Genomic DNA, 14695 nt, shown 5'->3' with positions numbered 1-14695 from the left:
AATGCAGGCAGATGTCAGTCTTGTTCATCAGAGGAGGTCTGATGAGTCCAGAAATTCTTTGTAGTTCATTGTTTTGCACTCTGATTTGCTGCTCCTGATGGGCTAGCTGTCCAGTGTCTGTAATAAGTAAATGTACATTCTCTTGTTTCTCTGGAATATCATCAGTCACAATTCTTTGGACATTTTAAATCAGAGACTAACTGTCTCCAGCCAGGGAGAATATAAGCTGTGGGACAGGACAGGATGACCTCTTGAGGTCTGTTCCAACTCTGTGTCTCCATGATTCTGATTTCCTCTCTGAAAAGCAGATATTAACATTTTACCAGGTTCCACGCTTCTTTGGTTTTTCAGCTTTTGTATTTCAAGCATCTATTGATTGTGCCGTACTTGCACGCTATTCCTTTGTTCTTTACATCTTTATTGATGCAAAGCAGTGCCAGAATCTGCTTTTTAACAGCTATTCAATCCCTGATGCCCTTCATGTATCAGATTTGGGATTTAATTTCTTAGAACTACTGGGCTGGCTACACAATTAATTGCTTCTTATTAATAAGCCATTAGGCTCACTTGGCCAACCATCAGCAGCTGAAGGAAAGCACGCCTCCCTCTCCTTTGCCCATATCTCGTTCTCTTTTGATGTTGAAGCTGTTCTCCTGTGTAATGGGAGACTTGCTGGAGTGTCTGGGGGTCTCTGGCTCATTTAAAGTGACAGGAAATGTTATCTCCTGATAATAAACAGGTTTCTCTGGCCATCACTATGACCTTTATCCCTTCACCCATCAGAGGGATCCCAGAAGGCCACTGACACTTAACTCTGGGTAATCACATGGCTCTTAAGAAAGGGGGTGGGATGTTGTGTTTGTGTGTATGTGTAAATATCCGGCCACAAGCGCCGGCAATCTGTGTTTAGGAGGAAGCATAGCATAAGGGGTGCAGGGCTGGCTCCAGGACAGACAGATGTCAGTTTGAGAAAATAAGGTCATAGTACACCAACCCAGCTTGATTGTTTTGAGACTTAAACAAGGTGGCTACTTGTAAAATACATTCCATAAGAATGAGCTATAATTGCTCTCTGTGGTCAGTTGACTTATGTTCAGTGAATGATCTGCATGGCTTAATGGGCAATGAATGGGCTTTGGAGTCACACAGACCTGGTATGGTCCCCAACTGTGCCATTTCCTCTGTGGCCCTGCTCTCTGATCCTGATTTTCCCTTCTGAGACCTGGTGTGAGGAATAAAATGAGGTAATGAGTTGTGCCTGGCAAGCAGCAAGCTCTCAAATACACGGATTTCCTGATTAAAGACCATGAGCACTGTTTAGACCTCCCTCTTGCAAGAACAGGGAGCGAGGTTCAGCCCCAGGCTGACTCACAGCCCTGACTGGAGCTGCAGACCACATATGTGCTCACGAAGGTGAGCATCTTGCTCAGGCTATGATCTCTGCATCTGCTCTGTGTTAATGGTCCTCACGCTGTCAGGACTCCAGTCCTCTTGGCCCCTCCCACTACAGGTCCGCAATACTTTATCCAGATCCTAGGGGCCAGATGTTTTCAGAATTCAGAAATTTCCATAGTTCAGAAAAATAACTCAGTAAAGCCTGAATTATAGTGCCTAACACCCCGGTGGGGTCTCGGCAGCACTCCGTAATCAAACATACTAATATTTCTGCAATGAAAGGTATGACTATGCACCTTGAAGTGAGATCATCGTGAACATTTTCACATCTTTTCAGATCAGATGTTCCAACCCAACGGGTTCAGGTCAAGTAAAAATGAACTGCCAAATGAGTTAGGGGAAAACATTACATTTCCAGGGCTTTTTCAATTTGAGGGTTGCAGATCAGGGACTGTGGGCCTGTAGGTACCCTGGAGCTAGAACTGACTCCTCAGTCTTTGTTTCTGTCCCTCTCGTGTCTAAGCCATGCTCAAGTCCCCATTCTCCTTGGCTATAGATATCCTTTCTATTCTGTACACAAGTCTCACTTTAAAACCATTTCTTGAGAACCCTCCCCTTCGTAGATACACTTCACTCTCTCAGTTAACGGCCCCGTCTTTTACTGCTATTTTCCCCAAGTCTGAACCTGCTTCTGTATCATGAATACATTTGTACTGTGGCCTTGAGTGACAGCATGCTCCCTTGATTTGTTCTTCATGTGCACATTGCTGCCTCCCTCCTTCCATGTGGGATGACCTACATAGCCGGGGTCCTGCCATCCTTATTCACTTGCTGCCCACAGCTGGAGATTCCGTGGGTTGTATGGATGCTGAGGGGCCAGACATCAATCCCAACAGAAGTTTTAGTCACTTCCGTGGCCATGAACTGCACCCCGAACCTCGGTTCAACCTTCTTACAAAAGGGATTGAAGGAAAGAGAGTGAACAAAGCAGTGTCAACATCTTTCTTTGTTGCCGTAGAAATCATTCAAATTCTTGTGACATAGCCCTGGCCCTTTTGGCTCAGTGGTTAGAGCATCGGCCTGCGGTCCAGAGAGACCCGGGTTCGGTTCCTGCTTAGGGCACGTACCTCGGTTGCAGTTTGTCCCCGGCCCTGGTTGGGTTGTGCGGGTGGCAGCCACTCGATGTGTCCCTTTCACGTTGATGTTTCTTTCTCTCTCTTCCTCTCTCTCCCTCCCACTCTATCTGAACAAAAAAATGGAAGAGTGTCCTTGGATGAGGATAAAAAAAAAAAACTATTGTGACATAAAAGGTGAACATCATCCCTAAAAAACAGTGAAAAACCACCCTGGTCAGTGTGGCGCAGTTGGGGGTGTTGTCTCAGGCACTGAAGGGTTGGGGGTCGATTTCTGATCAGGGCACATGCCTGGGTTGCTGGCTCAATCCCTAGTAGGGGGCATGCAGGAGGTAGCCAATCCATGTTTTGCTTTCACATCAATGTCTCTCTCTCTCTCTCTCTCTCTCTCTCTCTCTCTCTCCCCCCCCTTCCTCTCTCTCTTCCTCACTCTCTAAAAATCAATAACAAAATCTTAAAAAAAAAAAAAAAACAGTGGAAAACCTACAACAGTGTCCCGAGTAGTGTTACTCTTGATGGTGATAGTGATCTTTATATCAAAGACTGTACTGAGAGGAGCTTGTGCTACCTCTAATAAATAATAATGCCTGGCGAGGAGTAGTTGGCAAGGAAAATGCGGAGTTGCCTACACTTGGCTCTATTTCTCACATGCTGGGCACTCCACAACTCTGTTTAATTTGGCTTCTCTCCTCGTTTGTTTATTTTATTGTTGTTGTTTTTATCCTCACCCAAGGATATTTTTTGTTCAGTTAGAGTGGGAGGGAAGAGAGAGAAACTTCAACGTGAAAGGGACAGATTGAGTGGCTGCCTCCCATGGGTCCGGGGACAAACTACAACCGAGGCACGTGCCCTTAGTGGGAACCAAACCCGGGTCTCTCTGGACCGCAGGCCGACACTCTAACCGCTGAGCCAAACCGGCCAGGGCAATTCTCTCCTCACTTGAAAGACTTCTCTCCAGAGTCACCAGTGGCCTCCATATGGCTAAGTTCAAGGGATATTTTTCAGCCTTCATTTAACTTAGACTCTCAGAAGTATTTTATGCCATAAGCCATCCCCTCCTACTTAAAATACGTTCTTCCCATGGTTTCCATGATAACACACTCTCTTAGTTTTCTCCTTCATCTTTTACCTTTTCTATTCAGTCTCCTTTGCAGGCTTATCCTCCACTACTTGATCCAGAAGTCACTCACAGGGCCCTCTTACCTTTTCCCTCAGTAATCTCTTCCCTGGGCGACCTTTCTTTTCTGTACTCAGATGACTGATGCGTTTATAGTTGTAGTCCAGATCCTGCTCCAAGATGACCTCCCCTCTCAAACTCCTCTCTCCCTCTCTCTGGAAATAGCATTCTTATTTGTTATCTTTTGCAAGCCAGGCACCTAGGGATAGTTCTGGACTTCTCTCTCACCCTCCTCCCCCATATCCACTGAGCACCAACGCCTGCTGGCTTCATCTCCTGCCCACTGAGTTCTTCGTCTGCAGCACGGCAGTGCTAATCCAAACTTCCCTCATCTACCTCCAAGACTGAGGTCCTGTTGCTACAGCGGGAGGAAAGAATGGAAGTTGGGAAGGAAACCAACAACATCCTTTGCAATAACTGGAGGTCCATATCTGTTAGGATAAGTATAATAGTTAATAAAACAATACGTTTCTCAAAATGCTTCTTCCTGTTTAATACTAGACCATTAAAGAACAAGGAAGGGTCTCAGCTCTGCAAGGATTTTGGTAAGGGAATTCCTGAGTCCTATTCTAGCAGACCACAGAGGTGGTGGCACCAGGTCTGTTAGGGGAGAAGAAGGAGTGGAGCCTAATCCACTCTAGAAGTCCCTTGTGCCCAGGAATCCAGGGAAAACTGCATAAATTTCCTTTCCTTGGTTTTTCTTAGTCATCTATTGGCTGAGATCAGAGGATTTCCTCAGCTCATTTATGACCCCGCCCTTCAGTGGGAGGTGAAGTTTGGACAATTTCACAAGCTCACCTTTACTGATAGTCCCCTGACACCTGCCTACCAGTGGATACTGCCCCTGGACGTAGATTTGCAGGAGGAGCCCAACCCAAGCCTGCACTAACCTACATCCAAAAAGTCAGACTGGAGCTGAACTGGTCTTAGTGGGTTTGTCATTTTCTTCATCACCTGCTGAATTTGATGCTTATGATGCGTCCGGAATCTCACCTCCGAGAATGCTGTCTAGTCAGTCTCAAGATCAGCCTCATAGACGGAAACAAGTACAACAGCAATTCCAAACAGTGGCTCTCCCCTCCCAGTTCTGCTCTTTGCTAGTCTTTCCCATTTCTTTACATGCCACATCTGGGCCTTGGTTATTCGTGCTCAAGACCAGAGTCATCCGCAAAACCATCTTCTCTCTAACCATCCCCCTCATTTATTAAATCGCCAAGTCCTTTTGTTTGCACCTACAAAGGACTCCCGGAGGCTTCTTGCTCCTTCCTCCTTCCACAGGCACCACCCTAGCTGAAGCCATCGCGTTCCAGTCCCCTGACCACAGCGATGGTCTGCCTTCTAGCTGGTCTTTCTGGTCTTCCTGCATCAACTCTCTCCCTCGTCCCCTTTCAACTTATTCTCTCCAGAGAAACTGCCATGGTATTTTTAAAACATGAATTATATCGTGGTCCCTCTCCCTTTGCTCACCATGCATTCCATTTTCTTCTTTTTTTATTTATTTTTTTATCCTCACCTGAGGACATTTTTTGCATTTATCTTCAGGTAGATGAGGAGGGAGATAGGGAGGAAGAGAGAGAGAGAGAGAAACATTGATGTAAGAGGGACACATCGACTGGTTGCCACCCACATGACCCCAACTGGAGCCAGGGACAAACCGCAACTGAGCTACGTGCCCTTAGCAGGAACCGAACCCGGGTCTCTTTTGTCCACGGGCCAACGCTCTAACCTCTGAGCCAAACTGGCCAGGGCTCTTTCAGTTCTTTTAACATCAACATCCTCTTGCCTGCCTTATGGCTTTTGCATATACTGTTTTCTCCATTCAGAACTCTATTCCTCTCATCATTTGGCTAACTTTTTTGCTCATTTTTAAGGCTCAGATTAGGTGTCATTTCCTTGAGTTCCCAAACTAAACTGAATTCCTCTCACATTCTTCAGGTTCCCCTTTAATTTTTTAATTTCATTTGTTACAACTAAGAATTATACACTTATTTTTATGATTAACTGTTTAAGTTCTATCACTCCTACCAGGCCTTACACTCCAAGAGGTCAGGTATCACATATGAGTTGAACACCACTGTAGACCAGCACCCAGTTATATCTTTGACATGGCGTAGGGGCCCACATTAGTCAGCTCAGACTCCATAACTAATTACCATACACTGGGTGGTTCACACAACAGAACTGTATCTGTCATAGTTCTGGAGGGCGCCAGTTCCAGATCAAGGTCTGACATATCTGTTTCTGGTGAGGATTTCGTCCCGGCTTGCGGGAGGCCACCATCTTGCTGTGTCCTCACATGGCTTTTCCTTGTTGTGTGGGTGGAGAGAGAGAAAGAGGGGGGCTTATTAGACCACCAATTCTTTCATATTAGGACCCTGGTATGACCTCATTTAACCTGAATCACCTCCTAAAAGCTTTATCTCCAAATACAGTCACATTGGAGGTTAGGACTTCATTGAATTTTAGACGGACACAATTCAGTCCTTAGCAGATCCCAACAATGTTTGTTGAAAATAGAAATATTAAGCACAGTTATTGATTGCTTATGGTAGTTAGTTTTCATGAGTATGAAATAATTTATTTTTTGAAACCTTGTATCCAAATGCAATTACTTTAATGAATATTTTGTATTTCCATTTTTGTTTTTTCTTTTTTATGGTGGTTTCCCAGGTAGTAATTTGGAATTGCTATATGGATGTGTATGTGGCAAAGTACAAGAGAAAATATTTTTCAAAAATCTAACACAATTTAAGGGGGATTTTAAAGTTAAGTTTCTTTGGTCACTTGAATTGAGACAGGTTAATTCTAGTCCCTTTAATTCTGGCTGTGTAATTGGCTTCATTGGCAAATCATTGGTAGTGCAATAACCCTGACTCGTTAGAAGTATAACAGAAATGAGAAATCTCACAGATGATTCCATTGTTCATACTTAGAGTCTGTCTTAAAAGTATACAATAAGAAACTCTACCGTTTCTGATATTAATTTTTATTTTCCAGAGTAAACGATTCCTCTTGGTTTATTTCCTGGGACTACTTATCTAGATTTTATTTTGTTTTTAGGGGGAGCCATCTACTAATTGCAGCTTCCTTCCAACTAAGGAAAGTGGCTCCTCACATCCATTAATGGTAAATTGCAATTCTGTTGCTGGACCAGCAAACTATCCATTAGACTCTGCACTGCTACCAGGGTTATTAAGGAGCACGTGTGTGTTTTCTTTGTCTTTTCCTTTGAGTCAGTGCCCAAAGGCATTTTATGTAGTTTCAACTATTTTTAGTATAATTACACACCTGGCTTGAACTTATTTTAGCAAAAGCTTAGTTAGTGTGTGTGTGTGTTATAAGCATGAAAAACCTCCTAGAAAAGATATGTTTTCATGTTAGACTTTTTAGATGTCAATTTCATGTAAATGATAATAGGTAATATAGTCTCATAGAGCTAGTGGACCCTGACTAGGCATCATAAGGGAATGTGAACATCAGTTGGTCCAAACAGATGTCTTAAGGACTTGCTTCAGGTACTATTTGAAGCTGTCAACCACAAAAGGCATAACTATCTAAAGAACAAAACAAACAAAACAGAAACAGACTCATAGATGTAGAGAACAAACTGATGGTTGCCAGAGGAGAGGGAGATTGGGAAGATGGGTGAAAAAGAAAAGGGATTAAGAAGTACAATTGGTAGTTACAAAATAATCACAGGGATGAAAATTATGATGTAAGAAATATAGTCAAGCCCTGGCCAGTTTGCCTCAGCAGTTGGAGCGTCGGCCTTTGGACCAGAGAGTCCCTGGTTCGGTTCCTGCTAGGGGCCTGTACCAAATACACACACACACACACACACACACACACACACACACACATATACACATATATATATACATATATAGTCAATAATATTGTAATAACTATGTGAGGTGCAGGTGGGTACTTGAATTATCAGGGAGATCACTTAGTAAATGATATAATTGTCTAACCACTATGCTGTACATCTGAAACTAATATAATATTGAATGTCAACTGTAATTGAAAAATATATATATATTAAAAAAGGCATGACTGTGAAGGACAGGAAACTCTCAGTACGTGTTCCATCTTTTGGTGCAGCATTTTGCCAGAATGTAGCAAGTGGAGAAATACCACTGTGTAAACTTTTTCTGGGTCTCGGGTGTTAGTATGTTGACTTTGGTGGAGACATTTCACAAGTCACAGGACACCGAAAGGTCAAATAAGGAGAGCCCGGGTGCTGCTTTGCCGAGTAGCTGGGAGGCGGACTGTCACTTACAGGTCCTTGGGTCTTACAGGTGACCTTGGGCAAGCTTCTTGACCTTTCTCTGCCTCAGTTTCCTTGTCTAGCTTGGGAATAATAGTAGTCTCTGCTTCATAGGGTTATTTGCTAATTAAATGAGTTAATGTCCAGAAAGCACTGGGAATAATACCTAGCACATGGTTAGCATCCCATGTTAGTTGCTTGCCTCTTATTTTCCTAATTTTTTTTCATATGTTAAATGATTACCCACTACCTTGCCTTCGGTGAGTGCGATGGAGAATAAACCACTAGTACTGCTCTGAGCAATTCTAAAACAGAGGACAGAATAATTATTCCATGCATTTGTTTATAACATAAATGAGGGAGAAAATATTTTGAAGTATGAAAAGTTTGGAGTCATGTAATTCAACTTCTCCCTCTGTTTTAAAAAAATTTTCCTCTGGATGCTCATTAGGAATCTCTTCCCCTCATTTGAGCTCTCGCCAATCTCCCTTCCACCTCAAGTCCTTGGTTCTCTTAAACATTTTTTTTCCCTTTAGGAAAGTGAAAGAATAATAACTCCAGCTAGAGACGCTTGCTTGAAACAGCGCTGGCGCACAACAGCCTCCTTTGCAGATCTCTGCCAATGAGCCCAGCCCTGCCCACACATCCCGGCCCTGCCCCTGAGACCTGGTGGCAGGCCAGGGGTTTTCTGAAAGGCGGATGATTCCCCCTCCTGAGACCAGCCAGGCACCACCCATCTTGCTATGGTTGGAGTCTGTGCCAAGTACACCACCAAGAAAATCTCTTTTTCATTGCTTGGTTTTTCCATGGGCTTTTAAAAGTTCCCATTTCTTATAGCCAAGTCCAGAACTGAACTGGACTTCACCTGGAAAAAAAAAATCCTATTCAACTTCCTGAGACTGTTCCAACTGGCTGTTTGTGGCCTCGGGGATGATGTCTCCCATGTGCTGCCATAACCCTTCCTCAAACCCCTGCTGGCCCTCACACACGCTGGCCCTCTGCTCTGTGACCTAAATTATTCATCTGATTTCTTCAGCACTAGGCAGACAGGGTTGAGGATGCGTCCCCTCTAACGTGAAGTAATTGATGCTTCTCTGCTTTCCTGCTCTGTGGTTAGGGAATTATTAAAATGGACTTGTCTTTAACAGTTCATTTTTGTTGGGTTATTATGGCTCCATAGTTAGCCGCATACTCCCCCTTTCCTAAGGTGGTTGTGATGGCTTGTGAGAACAGAAACTCTCCAAGAGCTGTATCTCCATACTTCTCGATTTCCTCTCCACGTCAAGCCTCTGAACACAGAGAGGGAGAATGGCAGTAATGTGGGAATTTCATGTCAAAAAAAATCTCACAATCCAAAAAATTCCCTAAGAGATTGCCTTCAATTTCCCCTCCCCCTCCTTACTATGCACGCCGCCACCAACAGTGACACCTAGTGGTCAAATATAAATTAGTCTCTTCATTCTGAGTTGAACAGCTTTTTACAGAAAATAAAATGTCCTTTAGAATCAAATAAAGAATGAACTTTGTCTTTCTGTAAATGCACAGAAGAATAGACCTTTTATAATTAAAAGCTGAAATATATTATTTTGGAATGGGCGTATTCACAGTTTTTTCTTAAAAACACATTGGAGCTTTTTATCTGTTCATAGTTTTGTAGACAGGTGCTTGATTTTCTTAACTTAGGTAATGATCACTTTGACTTTATTATAATTTTGAAAGTTGGCATCTGCTCAGCAATATTTTAAATGTCAACACCCATAATGTGTATTTAAATGTAAAATATTTTTAAATGAGTGATACTACAAATCAGTCATTTGTATAAATCTGTTTCAAACTCTTGAAACTACATTTACTGGCAAAAAAAAAAAGTGGTTTCTATTTTAATGATAATAATCTACAGGAAGAAGTGAGACTCTCTTAAGAATTACTTTCAATGAATGAGGAAATATAAAAACATCTACATTTTAACTTTTTTTTTTATCCACACTCGAGGACATTTTTGCATTTATCTTCAGACAGAGAGGGAGGGAGAGAAGGGGAAGAGAAAGAGAGAGAAACATCGATGTGAGAGAGACACATCAACTTGCCACCCACACAACCCAACCAGGGCCGGGGACAAACTGCAACCAAGGTACGTGCCCTTAGAGGGAACTGAACCCGGTTCTCTCTGGACCGCAGGCCGATGCTCTAACCACTGAGAAAACCGGCCAGGGCAAAACATTTACATTTTAAATGAATCTTTTTGAGGTTTCAAAAAATATGGAAAAACCATGAATCGTTTTTTAAATTTTTTTATTTTTAAATAATTATAGATTCACAGGAAGTTGTAAAAATAGTTCAGAGGGATCCTCTCTGTACCTTCTTTCAGTTTCCAATGGTAACATCTTACATAACTATAATACAATGTCAAAACCAGGAAACTGACATTGGTACAATCCATGGAAATGATTTAAATTTCATCTGTCTTACTTGCACCCGGATGTATATGTGTATAGCTCTATGCAGTTTCAGCACATGTGTAGCTGCAGGAACCACCACCACAATCAAGGTACAGAATTGTTTGATCACCACACAAATACTTCTTGCCACCCCCTTATAATATTAAAATGAATGCCTGAACCCAAATACCTTGTCTATGTCAAGAAGAAGGTGTGTATATATCATCATCATCATTATTACATGCATTTATTGAACTCTTTGCCCTTGTGTTAATTGCTTTATATGAATTATTTCATTTCGTTTTTGCAATAACCTTATGGGGTAAATACTATTTACTTTTTACAACTGCATTTATTTAAAAGTACAGCAAGGGGCCCTGGCCAGTTTGGCTCAGCGGTTAGAGAGTCGGCCTGCGGTCCAGAGAGAACCAGGTTCGGTTCCCGCTAAGGGCACGTACCTCGGTTGCAGTTTGTCCCCGGCCCTGGTTGGTCGTGCGGGTGGCAGCCACTTGATGTGTCCCTTCACATTGATGTTTCTCTCTCTCTCTCTCCCTTCCTCTCTCTCCCTCCCACTCTATCTGTACAAAAAATGGAGAAATATCCTCGGGTGAGGATAAAAAAAAAAAAAAGAATAAAAGTACAGCAAGGGTAAAATGAAAATAAACAACAACAAGAAAATGATGATTCACCTGTCTTTTTTTTTTTTCCTCAATTACACTTGACATTCAATATTATATTAGTTTCAGGTATACAACATAGCAGTTAGACATTTATATAACTTATGACGTGATCCCCTCAATAAGTCTAGAACCCACATGGCATCATACATAGTTATTACAATATTATTGACTATATTCTCCATACTGCACTTTACATCTTCATGGCTATTTTGTAATTGCCAATTTATACTTCATAATCACTTTACATTGTTTACCCAGTCCCTCAAGCCCCCTCCCATCTGGTAATCATCAGTTTGTTCTCTGTATCTATAAATCTGTTTCTATTTTGTTTGTTTATTTAATTTTTTAGATTCCACATATAAGTGAAATCATATGGCATTTATCTTTCTCTGTCTGACTTATTTCACTTAGGTCAATCTATATTGTGGCAAATGGTAAGATTTCATTCTTTTTTATGGTTGAGTAATATTCCATTTTGTATATGTACCACCTCTTATTTACCCAATTGTCTATTGATGGACACTTAGGTTGCTTCCATATCTTGGTTATTGAAAATAATGCTGCAATGAACATAGAGATGCTTATATCTTTTTGAATTAGTGTTTTGGATAAATATCCAGAAGTGGAATTGCTGGGTCATAAAGTAGTTCTAGTTTTAATTTTTTGAGGAACCTTCATACTGTTTTCCATAGTGGCTCCAGCAATTTGCAATCCTACCAACAGTGCATGAGGGTTCCCTTTTCTCCACATTTTTGCCAACACTTGTTCGTAGCTTTATTGACAATAGCCATTCTGACAGGTGTACAGTGCTATTTCATTGTGGTTTTAATTTGCATTTCTCTCATGATTAGTGATGACCATCTTTTCATATGTCTATTGGCCATCTGTATGTCTTCTTCAGAGAAAAGTCGGTCCTCTGCCCATTTTGTAATTACTATTGTTTTTGTTTGTTTGTTGTTAAGTTGTATGAGTTCTTTATATATTTTAGATATTAACCCTTTATCAGATGTATCATTGACAAGTATCTTCTCCCATTCAGTAGGCTGTTCATCTGATGTCTTGTCTTCTAACATACCAGAGTTGGCTCAAAGTCCAGTTTTAAATTTGGTACAGGTTTAGTTCAATAAATTTAGTTCAAAAATTGGGCACTGAGCTACATGATGAAGGGATTGTAGGTGCTGCCCAGGTGCATTGCTCAGCACCAATTGTCAGTTCCCCAGGTTGGGTCTTCTCTTGAGACCCTCCAATTGCCAAGGCTCTCTAGAGACCCAAAGACAAAGCTGGTTCCTCATAGAATCTGCTGGCACTTTGATCTTGACTTCCCAGCACTAGTACTGTGAGAAATAGTGTTTGTTGTTTAAGCCACTCAGTCTGTGGTATTTTTGTTATAGCGGCTGAGATGCACTAAGACAATGGCCAAGGTTCTTTTCAGTACTATCTTTATAAAGTAAATATTTAAAGGGTTTCTTGATGGTACAGGCATCTAATTAATGGGTAGGTGATAAAAATTAATTGGAAATGCTTCAAGTGACTTAAAATAGATTTCCATTTCCAAATGGATGCTTCAGAAGCTTTGGATTCTTGTAAATATGCCTTCTGGGTCTTTACACAGACTTGCCTCTGGAAGTCACTTTCAATCTTGAAAATTTAATGGCATTTATTTGTTAGTAAAAGTGTGCACAAGCATGCTACATTCTAATACATCACTGATGGTGAGCAGAAATCTCATCTGTGAGGAAATGTGATGTCGAATTCCTGACTTAAACTCGTCTCTCTTCAGCTGCATGATTCCCAGCAAGTCCCTTGACCTGCATGAGCCGTATTTCTGCTTAGCAATTAGCTGTCTACATGCCACAAATGTCTCAGTTATCTTTCAGGAAACTCACTAGATAAAGCTGAAAATATAGGGAAATGCTTTGTAGTCTAAAACAAGTAAGATACTAACCCAAATACTGTACAAACTAGGGAAAACATAACTCAGACATGATTTACTATTCATGTAAAAAAAAATAACCTTCTTTGACTTTTAAATAATTACTTCTTGCCCTGGCCGGTTTGGCTCAGCGGTTAGAGCGTCGGCCTGCGGTCCGGAGAGACCCGGGTTCGGTTCCCGCTAAGGGCATGTACCTTGGTTGCAGTTTGTCCCCGGCCCTGGTTGGTTGTGCGGATGGCAGCCACTCGATGTGTCCCTTTCACGTCGATGTTTCTCTCTCTCTCTGTTCCTCTCTCTCCCTCCCACTCTACCTGAACAAAAAATGGAAAAATGTCCTCGGGTGAGGATGATAAAAAAAAAAAAATATAAATAAATAAATAATTACTTCTTCCCACCAAAACTTAGCATTTACTTTTAAGTATCAGTACTTGTAGTGCTCTACTTTTGGACATAATGCATTTCCAAAAACATGCATGAAACTTAAGTGTGTGAAGATAGCACAGACTCCATATTTAGGGAGAGGACTGTCCATTTCTAGAGAGTTAACAATATTAACTAGTTTAGTCATTTAGTCAGTCAACCTATTTTTGATTGAGCATATACCAGGTGCCAGGCACTGTTTTAGGTACTAGGGAAATAGCAGGTAACAAAATATCTAAAACAACTCTGCTTTTATGGTTTTATATTATGGGGGGATGAGTGGAGAGACAGAAATAGGCAAAGTATAAAAGCAGAATGTTAATGCATTAGAAGGTGGTACATGGGAGAAATCAGCATTGGAGGAGGAAGGGTGGAGTGTGTGTTTGTGGAGGGTACAAATTGATATAGAGTGGCTCAGGAAGGCCTCTGTGAAAAGGACTTGTGTGTGAGAGTTTCACAGATAAAGATGGCTTCCAGTCATCTAATATGCAACTTCATTTCCATATCAAGAAAGTTTCATGTCCTGGCCATGTAGTTCAGTTTGGTTAGAGCATCCTCCCAATAGGCCAAGGTTGCAGGTTCAATCCCCATTCAAGGCTCATATGAGAATCAGCCAATGAATGCATAAATAAGTTTAGCAACAAATCTCTCTCTCAAAATCAATAAATAAACATTGTTTAAAAAGAAAGTTTTATGCTGAGAAAGTTCCTAGAACTGGATTCAGAAAGGAGAAGATACTAAAACTTAAGTGGTGTGTCTCGTATCATGTCAAAGCAAGAGTCAAGGGAGACTGCTGAAATGAGTTTCTCTCAGCTGTGGTGGACGCTTCGGACCAAGGACTGTGGAAGGTTTATCTTAGTTAGCAAAAGTTTTTTGCAATTTTGTGGGGAATTAAGTAGTCACTAACTCGGCAGTTACTTATTCTTAGCTAGCCAGTTTGCTTGCTTAAACTGTTCTCAGTCAGGGGCGCCGTAGCTCTGTCTGATCGGGCAGAGGGCCCGGGTGCTTCCAGTGCCCCCTTGAGCCGTTTCTCCTCAAGTTCATAGGTGTTGGCTTCCCAGGTCTGAATGATAATGACCCATTGATGTTAAGAGGAAAATTATTTATTACAGCTCTGGGTCACCTTCTTGTCTTCTTCCCATACTGCAGTCAAATAATTCCATTTGGCAATGCAAGACATAAAATTATAAAAAATGGTACTGAAAGTTCAGCTGGTAGGAACCATAATCACAGTACTGAATTGTTAGCT

This window comes from Molossus molossus, unplaced genomic scaffold (assembly GCF_014108415.1).
Source record: "Molossus molossus isolate mMolMol1 unplaced genomic scaffold, mMolMol1.p scaffold_m16_p_11, whole genome shotgun sequence".
Lineage (NCBI taxonomy): Eukaryota > Metazoa > Chordata > Mammalia > Chiroptera > Molossidae > Molossus > Molossus molossus.
This window is presented reverse-complemented; position numbering follows the sequence as displayed.